Genomic DNA, 15048 nt, shown 5'->3' with positions numbered 1-15048 from the left:
CGTTTTTCATCATTTTGGAGGATTTAAAAAAAAATGAAAAAATAAAAAAACGATGGGTTATAGCCCATGTTTTTTGAAATTTTGAAAAAAAAAGTTAGCCTCGTTTCTCATCATTTTGGACCATGGGCTATAGCCCATATCGTACGGCATAATATAGCACGCCGTTTTTCATCATTTTGGAGGATTTGAAAAAAATGAAAAAATAAAAAAACGATGGGTTATAGCCCATGTTTTTTGAAATTTTGAAAGAAAAGTTAGCCTCGTTTCTCATCATTTTGGACCATGGGCTATAGCCCATATCGTATGGCATACTATAGCACGCCGTTTTTCATCATTTTGGAGGATTTGAAAAAAATAAAAAAATAAAAAAACGATGGGTTATAGCCCATGTTTTTTGAAATTTTGGAAAAAAAAGTTAGCCTCGTTTCTCATCATTTTGGACCATGGGCTATAGCCCATATCGTACGGCATACTATAGCATGCCGTTTTTCATCATTTTGGAGGATTTGAAAAAAATGAAAAAATAAAAAAACGATGGGTTATAGCCCATGTTTTTTGAAATTTTGAAAAAAAAAGTTAGCCTCGTTTCTCATCATTTTGGACCATGGGCTATAGCCCATATCGTACGGCATACTATAGCACGCCGTTTTTCATCATTTTGGAGGATTTGAAAAAAATGAAAAAGTTAGCCTTGTTTCTCATCATTTTGGACCATGGGCTATAGCCCATATGGTACGGCATACTATAGCACGCCGTTTTTCATCATTTTGGAGGATTTGAAAAAAATGAAAAAATAAAAAAACGATGGGTTATAGCCCATGTTTTTTGAAATTTTGAAAAAAAAAGTTAGCCTCGTTTCTCATCATTTTGGACCAATATCGTATGGCATACTATAGCACGCCGTTTTTCATCATTTTGGAGGATTTGAAAAAAATAAAAAAATAAAAAAACGATGGGTTATAGCCCATGTTTTTTGAAATTTTGAAAAAAAAAGTTAGCCTCGTTTCTCATCATTTTGGACCATGGGCTATAGCCCATATCGTATGGCATACTATAGCACGCCGTTTTTCATCATTTTGGAGGATTTAAAAAAAAATGAAAAAATAAAAAAACGATGGGTTATAGCCCATGTTTTTTGAAATTTTGAAAAAAAAAGTTAGCCTCGTTTCTCATCATTTTGGACCATGGGCTATAGCCCATATCGTACGGCATAATATAGCACGCCGTTTTTCATCATTTTGGAGGATTTGAAAAAAATGAAAAAATAAAAAAACGATGGGTTATAGCCCATGTTTTTTGAAATTTTGAAAAAAAAAGTTAGCCTCGTTTCTCATCATTTTGGACCATGGGCTATAGCCCATATCGTATGGCATACTATAGCACGCCGTTTTTCATCATTTTGGAGGATTTGAAAAAAATGAAAAAATAAAAAAACGATGGGTTATAGCCCATGTTTTTTGAAATTTTGGAAAAAAAAGTTAGCCTCGTTTCTCATCATTTTGGACCATGGGCTATAGCCCATATCGTACGGCATACTATAGCATGCCGTTTTTCATCATTTTGGAGGATTTGAAAAAAATGAAAAAATAAAAAAACGATGGGTTATAGCCCATGTTTTTTGAAATTTTGAAAAAAAAAGTTAGCCTCGTTTCTCATCATTTTGGACCATGGGCTATAGCCCATATCGTACGGCATACTATAGCACGCCGTTTTTCATCATTTTGGAGGATTTGAAAAAAATGAAAAAATAAAAAAACGATGGGTTATAGCCCATGTTTTTTGAAATTTTGAAAGAAAAGTTAGCCTCGTTTCTCATCATTTTGGACCATGGGCTATAGCCCATATCGTATGGCATACTATAGCACGCCGTTTTTCATCATTTTGGAGGATTTGAAAAAAATAAAAAAATAAAAAAACGATGGGTTATAGCCCATGTTTTTTGAAATTTTGAAAAAAAAAGTTAGCCTCGTTTCTCATCATTTTGGACCATGGGCTATAGCCCATATCGTACGGCATACTATAGCACGCCGTTTTTCATCATTTTGGAGGATTTGAAAAAAATGAAAAAATAAAAAAACGATGGGTTATAGCCCATGTTTTTTGAAATTTTGAAAAAAAAAGTTAGCCTCGTTTCTCATCATTTTGGACCATGGGCTATAGCCCATATCGTACGGCATAATATAGCACGCCGTTTTTCATCATTTTGGAGGATTTGAAAAAAATGAAAAAATTAAAAAACGATGGGTTATAGCCCATGTTTTTTGAAATTTTGAAAAAAAAAGTTAGCCTCGTTTCTCATCATTTTGGACCATGGGCTATAGCCCATATCGTATGGCATACTATAGCACGCAGTTTTTCATCATTTTGGAGGATTTTAAAAAAATGAAAAAATAAAAAAACGATGGGTTATAGCCCATGTTTTTTGAAATTTTGAAAAAAAAAGTTAGCCTCGTTTCTCATCATTTTGGACCATGGGCTATAGCCCATATCGTACGGCATACTATAGCACGCCGTTTTTCATCATTTTGGAGGATTTGAAAAAAATGAAAAAATTAAAAAACGATGGGTTATAGCCCATGTTTTTTGAAATTTTGAAAAAAAAAGTTAGCCTCGTTTCTCATCATTTTGGACCATGGGCTATAGCCCATATCGTACGGCATACTATAGCACGCCGTTTTTCATCATTTTGGAGGATTTGAAAAAAATGAAAAAATAAAAAAACGATGGGTTATAGCCCATGTTTTTTGAAATTTTGAAAAAAAAAGTTAGCCTCGTTTCTCATCATTTTGGACCATGGGCTATAGCCCATATCGTACGGCATACTATAGCACGCCGTTTTTCATCATTTTGGAGGATTTGAAAAAAATGAAAAAATAAAAAAACGATGGGTTATAGCCCATGTTTTTTGAAATTTTGAAAAAAAAAGTTAGCCTCGTTTCTCATTATTTTGGACCATGGGCTATAGCCCATATCGTACGGCATACTATAGCACGCCGTTTTTCATCATTTTGGAGGATTTGAAAAAAATAAAAAAACGATGGGTTATAGCCCATGTTTTTTGAAATTTTGAAAGAAAAGTTAGCCTCGTTTCTCATCATTTTGGACCATGGGCTATAGCCCATATCGTATGGCATACTATAGCACGCCGTTTTTCATCATTTTGGAGGATTTGAAAAAAATAAAAAAATAAAAAAACGATGGGTTATAGCCCATGTTTTTTGAAATTTTGAAAAAAAAAGTTAGCCTCGTTTCTCATCATTTTGGACCATGGGCTATAGCCCATATCGTACGGCATACTATAGCACGCCGTTTTTCATCATTTTGGAGGATTTGAAAAAAATGAAAAAATAAAAAAACGATGGGTTATAGCCCATGTTTTTTGAAATTTTGAAAAAAAAAGTTAGCCTCGTTTCTCATCATTTTGGACCATGGGCTATAGCCCATATCGTACGGCATAATATAGCACGCCGTTTTTCATCATTTTGGAGGATTTGAAAAAAATGAAAAAATAAAAAAACGATGGGTTATAGCCCATGTTTTTTGAAATTTTGAAAGAAAAGTTAGCCTCGTTTCTCATCATTTTGGACCATGGGCTATAGCCCATATCGTATGGCATACTATAGCACGCCGTTTTTCATCATTTTGGAGGATTTGAAAAAAATAAAAAAATAAAAAAACGATGGGTTATAGCCCATGTTTTTTGAAATTTTGAAAAAAAAAGTTAGCCTCGTTTCTCATCATTTTGGACCATGGGCTATAGCCCATATCGTACGGCATACTATAGCACGCCGTTTTTCATCATTTTGGAGGATTTGAAAAAAATGAAAAAATAAAAAAACGATGGGTTATAGCCCATGTTTTTTGAAATTTTGAAAAAAAAAGTTAGCCTCGTTTCTCATCATTTTGGACCATGGGCTATAGCCCATATCGTACGGCATAATATAGCACGCCGTTTTTCATCATTTTGGAGGATTTGAAAAAAATGAAAAAATTAAAAAACGATGGGTTATAGCCCATGTTTTTTGAAATTTTGAAAAAAAAAGTTAGCCTCGTTTCTCATCATTTTGGACCATGGGCTATAGCCCATATCGTATGGCATACTATAGCACGCAGTTTTTCATCATTTTGGAGGATTTTAAAAAAATGAAAAAATAAAAAAACGATGGGTTATAGCCCATGTTTTTTGAAATTTTGAAAAAAAAAGTTAGCCTCGTTTCTCATCATTTTGGACCATGGGCTATAGCCCATATCGTACGGCATACTATAGCACGCCGTTTTTCATCATTTTGGAGGATTTAAAAAAAAATGAAAAAATAAAAAAACGATGGGTTATAGCCCATGTTTTTTGAAATTTTGAAAAAAAAAGTTAGCCTCGTTTCTCATCATTTTGGACCATGGGCTATAGCCCATATCGTACGGCATAATATAGCACGCCGTTTTTCATCATTTTGGAGGATTTGAAAAAAATGAAAAAATAAAAAAACGATGGGTTACAGCCCATGTTTTTTGAAATTTTGAAAAAAAAAGTTAGCCTCGTTTCTCATCATTTTGGACCATGGGCTATAGCCCATATCGTATGGCATACTATAGCACGCCGTTTTTCATCATTTTGGAGGATTTGAAAAAAATGAAAAAATAAAAAAACGATGGGTTATAGCCCATGTTTTTTGAAATTTTGGAAAAAAAAGTTAGCCTCGTTTCTCATCATTTTGGACCATGGGCTATAGCCCATATCGTACGGCGTACTATAGCACGCCGTTTTTCATCATTTTGGAGGATTTGAAAAAAATGAAACAATAAAAAAACGATGGGTTATAGCCCATGTTTTTTGAAATTTTGAAAAAAAAAGTTAGCCTCGTTTCTCATCATTTTGGACCATGGGCTATAGCCCATATCGTATGGCATACTATAGCACGCCGTTTTTCATCATTTTGGAGGATTTGAAAAAAATAAAAAAATAAAAAAACGATGGGTTATAGCCCATGTTTTTTGAAATTTTGAAAAAAAAAGTTAGCCTCGTTTCTCATCATTTTGGACCATGGGCTATAGCCCATATCGTACGGCATACTATAGCACGCCGTTTTTCATCATTTTGGAGGATTTGAAAAAAATGAAAAAATAAAAAAACGATGGGTTATAGCCCATGTTTTTTGAAATTTTGAAAAAAAAAGTTAGCCTCGTTTCTCATCATTTTGGACCATGGGCTATAGCCCATATCGTACGGCATACTATAGCACGCCGTTTTTCATCATTTTGGAGGATTTGAAAAAAATGAAAAAATAAAAAAACGATGGGTTATAGCCCATGTTTTTTGAAATTTTGAAAAAAAAAGTTAGCCTCGTTTCTCATCATTTTGGACCATGGGCTATAGCCCATATCGTACGGCATACTATAGCACGCCGTTTATCATCATTTTGGAGGATTTGAAAAAAATGAAAAAATAAAAAAACGATGGGTTATAGCCCATGTTTTTTGAAATTTTGAAAAAAAAAGTTAGCCTCGTTTCTCATCATTTTGGACCATGGGCTATAGCCCATATCGTACGGCATACTATAGCACGCCGTTTTTCATAATTTTGGAGGATTTGAAAAAAATGAAAAAATAAAAAAACGATGGGTTATAGCCCATGTTTTTTGAAATTTTGAAAAAAAAAGTTAGCCTCGTTTCTCATCATTTTGGACCATGGGCTATAGCCCATATCGTACGGCATACTATAGCACGCCGTTTTTCATCATTTTGGAGGATTTGAAAAAAATGAAAAAAATAAAAAACGATGGGTTATAGCCCATGTTTTTTGAAAATTTGAAAAAAAAAGTTAGCCTCGTTTCTCATCATTTTGGACCATGGGCTATAGCCCATATCGTATGGCATACTATAGCACGCCGTTTTCCATCATTTTGGAGGATTTGAAAAAAATGAAAAAATAAAAAAACGATGGGTTATAGCCCATGTTTTTTGAAATTTTGAAAAAAAAAGTTAGCCTCGTTTCTCATCATTTTGGACCATGGGCTATAGCCCATATCGTACGGCATACTATAGCACGCCGTTTTTCATCATTTTGGAGGATTTTAAAAAAATGAAAAAATAAAAAAACGATGGGTTATAGCCCATGTTTTTTGAAATTTTGAAAAAAAAAGTTAGCCTCGTTTCTCATTATTTTGGACCATGGGCTATAGCCCATATCGTACGGCATACTATAGCACGCCGTTTTTCATCATTTTGGAGGATTTGAAAAAAATGAAAAAATAAAAAAACGATGGGTTATAGCCCATGTTTTTTGAAATTTTGAAAAAAAAAGTTAGCCTCGTTTCTCATCATTTTGGACCATGGGTTATAGCCCATATCGTATGGCATACTATAGCACGCCGTTTTTCATCATTTTGGAGGATTTGAAAAAAATGAAAAAATAAAAAAACGATGGGTTATAGCCCATGTTTTTTGAAATTTTGAAAAAAAAAGTTAGCCTCGTTTCTCATCATTTTGGACCATGGGCTATAGCCCATATCGTACGGCATACTATAGCACGCCGTTTTTCATCATTTTGGAGGATTTGAAAAAAATGAAAAAATAAAAAAACGATGGGTTATAGCCCATGTTTTTTGAAATTTTGGAAAAAAAAGTTAGCCTCGTTTCTCATTATTTTGGACCATGGGCTATAGCCCATATCGTACGGCATACTATAGCACGCCGTTTTTCATAATTTTGGAGGATTTGAAAAAAATGAAAAAATAAAAAAACGATGGGTTATAGCCCATGTTTTTTGAAATTTTGAAAAAAAAAGTTAGCCTCGTTTCTCATTATTTTGGACCATGGGCTATAGCCCATATCGTACGGCATACTATAGCACACCGTTTTTCATCATTTTGGAGGATTTGAAAAAAATGAAAAAATAAAAAAACGATGGGTTATAGCCCATGTTTTTTTTTATTTTGAAAAAAAAAGTTAGCCTCGTTTCTCATCATTTTGGACCATGGGCTATAGCCCATATCGTACGGCATACTATAGCACGCCGTTTTTCATCATTTTGGAGGATTTGAAAAAAATGAAAAAATAAAAAAACGATGGGTTATAGCCCATGTTTTTTGAAATTTTGAAAAAAAAAGTTAGCCTCGTTTCTCATCATTTTGGACCATGGGCTATAGCCCATATCGTATGGCATACTATAGCACGCCGTTTTTCATCATTTTGGAGGATTTGAAAAAAATGAAAAAATAAAAAAACGATGGGTTATAGCCCATGTTTTTTGAAATTTTGAAAAAAAAAGTTAGCCTCGTTTCTCATCATTTTGGACCATGGGCTATAGCCCATATCGTACGGCATACTATAGCACGCCGTTTTTCATCATTTTGGAGGATTTAAAAAAAATGAAAAAATAAAAAAACGATGGGTTATAGCCCATGTTTTTTGAAATTTTGAAAAAAAAAAGTTAGCCTCGTTTCTCATCATTTTGGACCATGGGCTATAGCCCATATCGTACGGCATACTATAGCACGCCGTTTTTCATCATTTTGGAGGATTTGAAAAAAATGAAAAAAATAAAAAACGATGGGTTATAGCCCATGTTTTTTGAAATTTTGAAAAAAAAAGTTAGCCTCGTTTCTCATCATTTTGGACCATGGGCTATAGCCCATATCGTACGGCATACTATAGCACGCCGTTTTTCATCATTTTGGAGGATTTGAAAAAAATGAAAAAAATAAAAAACGATGGGTTATAGCCCATGTTTTTTGAAATTTTGGAAAAAAAAGTTAGCCTCGTTTCTCATCATTTTGGACCATGGGCTATAGCCCATATCGTACGGCATACTATAGCACGCCGTTTTTCATCATTTTGGAGGATTTGAAAAAAATGAAAAAAATAAAAAACGATGGGTTATAGCCCATGTTTTTTGAAATTTTGAAAAAAAAAGTTAGCCTCGTTTCTCATCATTTTGGACCATGGGCTATAGCCCATATCGTACGGCATACTATAGCACGCCGTTTTTCATCATTTTGGAGGATTTGAAAAAAATGAAAAAAATAAAAAACGATGGGTTATAGCCCATGTTTTTTGAAATTTTGGAAAAAAAAGTTAGCCTCGTTTCTCATCATTTTGGACCATGGGCTATAGCCCATATCGTACGGCATACTATAGCACGCCGTTTTTCATAATTTTGGAGGATTTGAAAAAAATGAAAAAATAAAAAAACGATGGGTTATAGCCCATGTTTTTTGAAATTTTGAAAAAAAAAGTTAGCCTCGTTTCTCATCATTTTGGACCATGGGCTATAGCCCATATCGTACGGCATACTATAGCACGCCGTTTTTCATCATTTTGGAGGATTTTTTAAAAATGAAAAAAAAAAAAACGATGGGTTATAGCCCATGTTTTTTGAAATTTTGAAAAAAAAAGTTAGCCTCGTTTCTCATCATTTTGGACCATGGGCTATAGCCCATATCGTATGGCATACTATAGCACGCCGTTTTTCATCATTTTGGAGGATTTGAAAAAAATGAAAAAAAAAAAAAACGATGGGTTATAGCCCATGTTTTTTGAAATTTTGAAAAAAAAAGTTAGCCTCGTTTCTCATCATTTTGGACCATGGGCTATAGCCCATATCGTACGGCATACTATAGCACGCCGTTTTTCATCATTTTGGAGGATTTGAAAAAAATGAAAAAATAAAAAAACGATGGGTTATAGCCCATGTTTTTTGAAATTTTGAAAAAAAAAGTTAGCCTCGTTTCTCATCATTTTGGACCATGGGCTATAGCCCATATCGTACGGCATACTATAGCACGCCGTTTTTCATCATTTTGGAGGATTTGAAAAAAATGAAAAAATAAAAAAACGATGGGTTATAGCCCATGTTTTTTGAAATTTTGAAAAAAAAAGTTAGCCTCGTTTCTCATCATTTTGGACCAATATCGTATGGCATACTATAGCACGCCGTTTTTCATCATTTTGGAGGATTTGAAAAAAATAAAAAAATAAAAAAACGATGGGTTATAGCCCATGTTTTTTGAAATTTTGAAAAAAAAAGTTAGCCTCGTTTCTCATCATTTTGGACCATGGGCTATAGCCCATATCGTACGGCATACTATAGCACGCCGTTTTTCATCATTTTGGAGGATTTAAAAAAAAATGAAAAAATAAAAAAACGATGGGTTATAGCCCATGTTTTTTGAAATTTTGAAAAAAAAAGTTAGCCTCGTTTCTCATCATTTTGGACCATGGGCTATAGCCCATATCGTACGGCATAATATAGCACGCCGTTTTTCATCATTTTGGAGGATTTGAAAAAAATGAAAAAATAAAAAAACGATGGGTTATAGCCCATGTTTTTTGAAATTTTGAAAAAAAAAGTTAGCCTCGTTTCTCATCATTTTGGACCATGGGCTATAGCCCATATCGTACGGCATACTATAGCACGCCGTTTTTCATCATTTTGGAGGATTTGAAAAAAATGAAAAAATAAAAAAACGATGGGTTATAGCCCATGTTTTTTGAAATTTTGAAAAAAAAAGTTAGCCTCGTTTCTCATCATTTTGGACCATGGGCTATAGCCCATATCGTACGGCATACTATAGCACGCCGTTTTTCATCATTTTGGAGGATTTTTTAAAAATGAAAAAATTAAAAAACGATGGGTTATAGCCCATGTTTTTTGAAATTTTGAAAAAAAAAGTTAGCCTCGTTTCTCATCATTTTGGACCTTGGGCTATAGCCCATATCGTATGGCATACTATAGCACGCCGTTTTTCATCATTTTGGAGGATTTGAAAAAAATGAAAAAATAAAAAAACGATGGGTTATAGCCCATGTTTTTTGAAATTTTGAAAAAAGAAGTTAGCCTCGTTTCTCATCATTTTGGACCATGGGCTATAGCCCATATCGTACGGCATACTATAGCACGCCGTTTTTCATCATTTTGGAGGATTTGAAAAAAATGAAAAAATAAAAAAACGATGGGTTATAGCCCATGTTTTTTGAAATTTTGAAAAAAAAAGTTAGCCTCGTTTCTCATCATTTTGGACCAATATCGTATGGCATACTATAGCACGCCGTTTTTCATCATTTTGGAGGATTTGAAAAAAATAAAAAAATAAAAAAACGATGGGTTATAGCCCATGTTTTTTGAAATTTTGAAAAAAAAAGTTAGCCTCGTTTCTCATCATTTTGGACCATGGGCTATAGCCCATATCGTATGGCATACTATAGCACGCCGTTTTTCATCATTTTGGAGGATTTAAAAAAAAATGAAAAAATAAAAAAACGATGGGTTATAGCCCATGTTTTTTGAAATTTTGAAAAAAAAAGTTAGCCTCGTTTCTCATCATTTTGGACCATGGGCTATAGCCCATATCGTACGGCATAATATAGCACGCCGTTTTTCATCATTTTGGAGGATTTGAAAAAAATGAAAAAATAAAAAAACGATGGGTTATAGCCCATGTTTTTTGAAATTTTGAAAGAAAAGTTAGCCTCGTTTCTCATCATTTTGGACCATGGGCTATAGCCCATATCGTATGGCATACTATAGCACGCCGTTTTTCATCATTTTGGAGGATTTGAAAAAAATAAAAAAATAAAAAAACGATGGGTTATAGCCCATGTTTTTTGAAATTTTGGAAAAAAAAGTTAGCCTCGTTTCTCATCATTTTGGACCATGGGCTATAGCCCATATCGTACGGCATACTATAGCATGCCGTTTTTCATCATTTTGGAGGATTTGAAAAAAATGAAAAAATAAAAAAACGATGGGTTATAGCCCATGTTTTTTGAAATTTTGAAAAAAAAAGTTAGCCTCGTTTCTCATCATTTTGGACCATGGGCTATAGCCCATATCGTACGGCATACTATAGCACGCCGTTTTTCATCATTTTGGAGGATTTGAAAAAAATGAAAAAGTTAGCCTTGTTTCTCATCATTTTGGACCATGGGCTATAGCCCATATGGTACGGCATACTATAGCACGCCGTTTTTCATCATTTTGGAGGATTTGAAAAAAATGAAAAAATAAAAAAACGATGGGTTATAGCCCATGTTTTTTGAAATTTTGAAAAAAAAAGTTAGCCTCGTTTCTCATCATTTTGGACCAATATCGTATGGCATACTATAGCACGCCGTTTTTCATCATTTTGGAGGATTTGAAAAAAATAAAAAAATAAAAAAACGATGGGTTATAGCCCATGTTTTTTGAAATTTTGAAAAAAAAAGTTAGCCTCGTTTCTCATCATTTTGGACCATGGGCTATAGCCCATATCGTATGGCATACTATAGCACGCCGTTTTTCATCATTTTGGAGGATTTAAAAAAAAATGAAAAAATAAAAAAACGATGGGTTATAGCCCATGTTTTTTGAAATTTTGAAAAAAAAAGTTAGCCTCGTTTCTCATCATTTTGGACCATGGGCTATAGCCCATATCGTACGGCATAATATAGCACGCCGTTTTTCATCATTTTGGAGGATTTGAAAAAAATGAAAAAATAAAAAAACGATGGGTTATAGCCCATGTTTTTTGAAATTTTGAAAAAAAAAGTTAGCCTCGTTTCTCATCATTTTGGACCATGGGCTATAGCCCATATCGTATGGCATACTATAGCACGCCGTTTTTCATCATTTTGGAGGATTTGAAAAAAATGAAAAAATAAAAAAACGATGGGTTATAGCCCATGTTTTTTGAAATTTTGGAAAAAAAAGTTAGCCTCGTTTCTCATCATTTTGGACCATGGGCTATAGCCCATATCGTACGGCATACTATAGCATGCCGTTTTTCATCATTTTGGAGGATTTGAAAAAAATGAAAAAATAAAAAAACGATGGGTTATAGCCCATGTTTTTTGAAATTTTGAAAAAAAAAGTTAGCCTCGTTTCTCATCATTTTGGACCATGGGCTATAGCCCATATCGTACGGCATACTATAGCACGCCGTTTTTCATCATTTTGGAGGATTTGAAAAAAATGAAAAAATAAAAAAACGATGGGTTATAGCCCATGTTTTTTGAAATTTTGAAAGAAAAGTTAGCCTCGTTTCTCATCATTTTGGACCATGGGCTATAGCCCATATCGTATGGCATACTATAGCACGCCGTTTTTCATCATTTTGGAGGATTTGAAAAAAATAAAAAAATAAAAAAACGATGGGTTATAGCCCATGTTTTTTGAAATTTTGAAAAAAAAAGTTAGCCTCGTTTCTCATCATTTTGGACCATGGGCTATAGCCCATATCGTACGGCATACTATAGCACGCCGTTTTTCATCATTTTGGAGGATTTGAAAAAAATGAAAAAATAAAAAAACGATGGGTTATAGCCCATGTTTTTTGAAATTTTGAAAAAAAAAGTTAGCCTCGTTTCTCATCATTTTGGACCATGGGCTATAGCCCATATCGTACGGCATAATATAGCACGCCGTTTTTCATCATTTTGGAGGATTTGAAAAAAATGAAAAAATTAAAAAACGATGGGTTATAGCCCATGTTTTTTGAAATTTTGAAAAAAAAAGTTAGCCTCGTTTCTCATCATTTTGGACCATGGGCTATAGCCCATATCGTATGGCATACTATAGCACGCAGTTTTTCATCATTTTGGAGGATTTTAAAAAAATGAAAAAATAAAAAAACGATGGGTTATAGCCCATGTTTTTTGAAATTTTGAAAAAAAAAGTTAGCCTCGTTTCTCATCATTTTGGACCATGGGCTATAGCCCATATCGTACGGCATACTATAGCACGCCGTTTTTCATCATTTTGGAGGATTTGAAAAAAATGAAAAAATTAAAAAACGATGGGTTATAGCCCATGTTTTTTGAAATTTTGAAAAAAAAAGTTAGCCTCGTTTCTCATCATTTTGGACCATGGGCTATAGCCCATATCGTACGGCATACTATAGCACGCCGTTTTTCATCATTTTGGAGGATTTGAAAAAAATGAAAAAATAAAAAAACGATGGGTTATAGCCCATGTTTTTTGAAATTTTGAAAAAAAAAGTTAGCCTCGTTTCTCATCATTTTGGACCATGGGCTATAGCCCATATCGTACGGCATACTATAGCACGCCGTTTTTCATCATTTTGGAGGATTTGAAAAAAATGAAAAAATAAAAAAACGATGGGTTATAGCCCATGTTTTTTGAAATTTTGAAAAAAAAAGTTAGCCTCGTTTCTCATTATTTTGGACCATGGGCTATAGCCCATATCGTACGGCATACTATAGCACGCCGTTTTTCATCATTTTGGAGGATTTGAAAAAAATAAAAAAACGATGGGTTATAGCCCATGTTTTTTGAAATTTTGAAAGAAAAGTTAGCCTCGTTTCTCATCATTTTGGACCATGGGCTATAGCCCATATCGTATGGCATACTATAGCACGCCGTTTTTCATCATTTTGGAGGATTTGAAAAAAATAAAAAAATAAAAAAACGATGGGTTATAGCCCATGTTTTTTGAAATTTTGAAAAAAAAAGTTAGCCTCGTTTCTCATCATTTTGGACCATGGGCTATAGCCCATATCGTACGGCATACTATAGCACGCCGTTTTTCATCATTTTGGAGGATTTGAAAAAAATGAAAAAATAAAAAAACGATGGGTTATAGCCCATGTTTTTTGAAATTTTGAAAAAAAAAGTTAGCCTCGTTTCTCATCATTTTGGACCATGGGCTATAGCCCATATCGTACGGCATAATATAGCACGCCGTTTTTCATCATTTTGGAGGATTTGAAAAAAATGAAAAAATAAAAAAACGATGGGTTATAGCCCATGTTTTTTGAAATTTTGAAAGAAAAGTTAGCCTCGTTTCTCATCATTTTGGACCATGGGCTATAGCCCATATCGTATGGCATACTATAGCACGCCGTTTTTCATCATTTTGGAGGATTTGAAAAAAATAAAAAAATAAAAAAACGATGGGTTATAGCCCATGTTTTTTGAAATTTTGAAAAAAAAAGTTAGCCTCGTTTCTCATCATTTTGGACCATGGGCTATAGCCCATATCGTACGGCATACTATAGCACGCCGTTTTTCATCATTTTGGAGGATTTGAAAAAAATGAAAAAATAAAAAAACGATGGGTTATAGCCCATGTTTTTTGAAATTTTGAAAAAAAAAGTTAGCCTCGTTTCTCATCATTTTGGACCATGGGCTATAGCCCATATCGTACGGCATAATATAGCACGCCGTTTTTCATCATTTTGGAGGATTTGAAAAAAATGAAAAAATTAAAAAACGATGGGTTATAGCCCATGTTTTTTGAAATTTTGAAAAAAAAAGTTAGCCTCGTTTCTCATCATTTTGGACCATGGGCTATAGCCCATATCGTATGGCATACTATAGCACGCAGTTTTTCATCATTTTGGAGGATTTTAAAAAAATGAAAAAATAAAAAAACGATGGGTTATAGCCCATGTTTTTTGAAATTTTGAAAAAAAAAGTTAGCCTCGTTTCTCATCATTTTGGACCATGGGCTATAGCCCATATCGTACGGCATACTATAGCACGCCGTTTTTCATCATTTTGGAGGATTTGAAAAAAATGAAAAAATTAAAAAACGATGGGTTATAGCCCATGTTTTTTGAAATTTTGAAAAAAAAAGTTAGCCTCGTTTCTCATCATTTTGGACCATGGGCTATAGCCCATATCGTACGGCATACTATAGCACGCCGTTTTTCATCATTTTGGAGGATTTGAAAAAAATGAAAAAATAAAAAAACGATGGGTTATAGCCCATGTTTTTTGAAATTTTGAAAAAAAAAGTTAGCCTCGTTTCTCATCATTTTGGACCATGGGCTATAGCCCATATCGTACGGCATACTATAGCACGCCGTTTTTCATCATTTTGGAGGATTTGAAAAAAATGAAAAAATAAAAAAACGATGGGTTATAGCCCATGTTTTTTGAAATTTTGAAAAAAAAAGTTAGCCTCGTTTCTCATTATTTTGGACCATGGGCTATAGCCCATATCGTACGGCATACTATAGCACGCCGTTTTTCATCATTTTGGAGGATTTGAAAAAAATAAAAAAACGATGGGTTATAGCCCATGTTTTTTGAAATTTTGAAAGAAAAGTTAG

The sequence above is a fragment of the Protomyctophum bolini genome, assembly GCF_963924005.1.
Source record: "Protomyctophum bolini genome assembly, chromosome: 3".
In the NCBI taxonomy this organism is placed as follows: Eukaryota; Metazoa; Chordata; class Actinopteri; order Myctophiformes; family Myctophidae; genus Protomyctophum; species Protomyctophum bolini.
Note: the sequence above shows the minus strand (reverse complement) of the source record.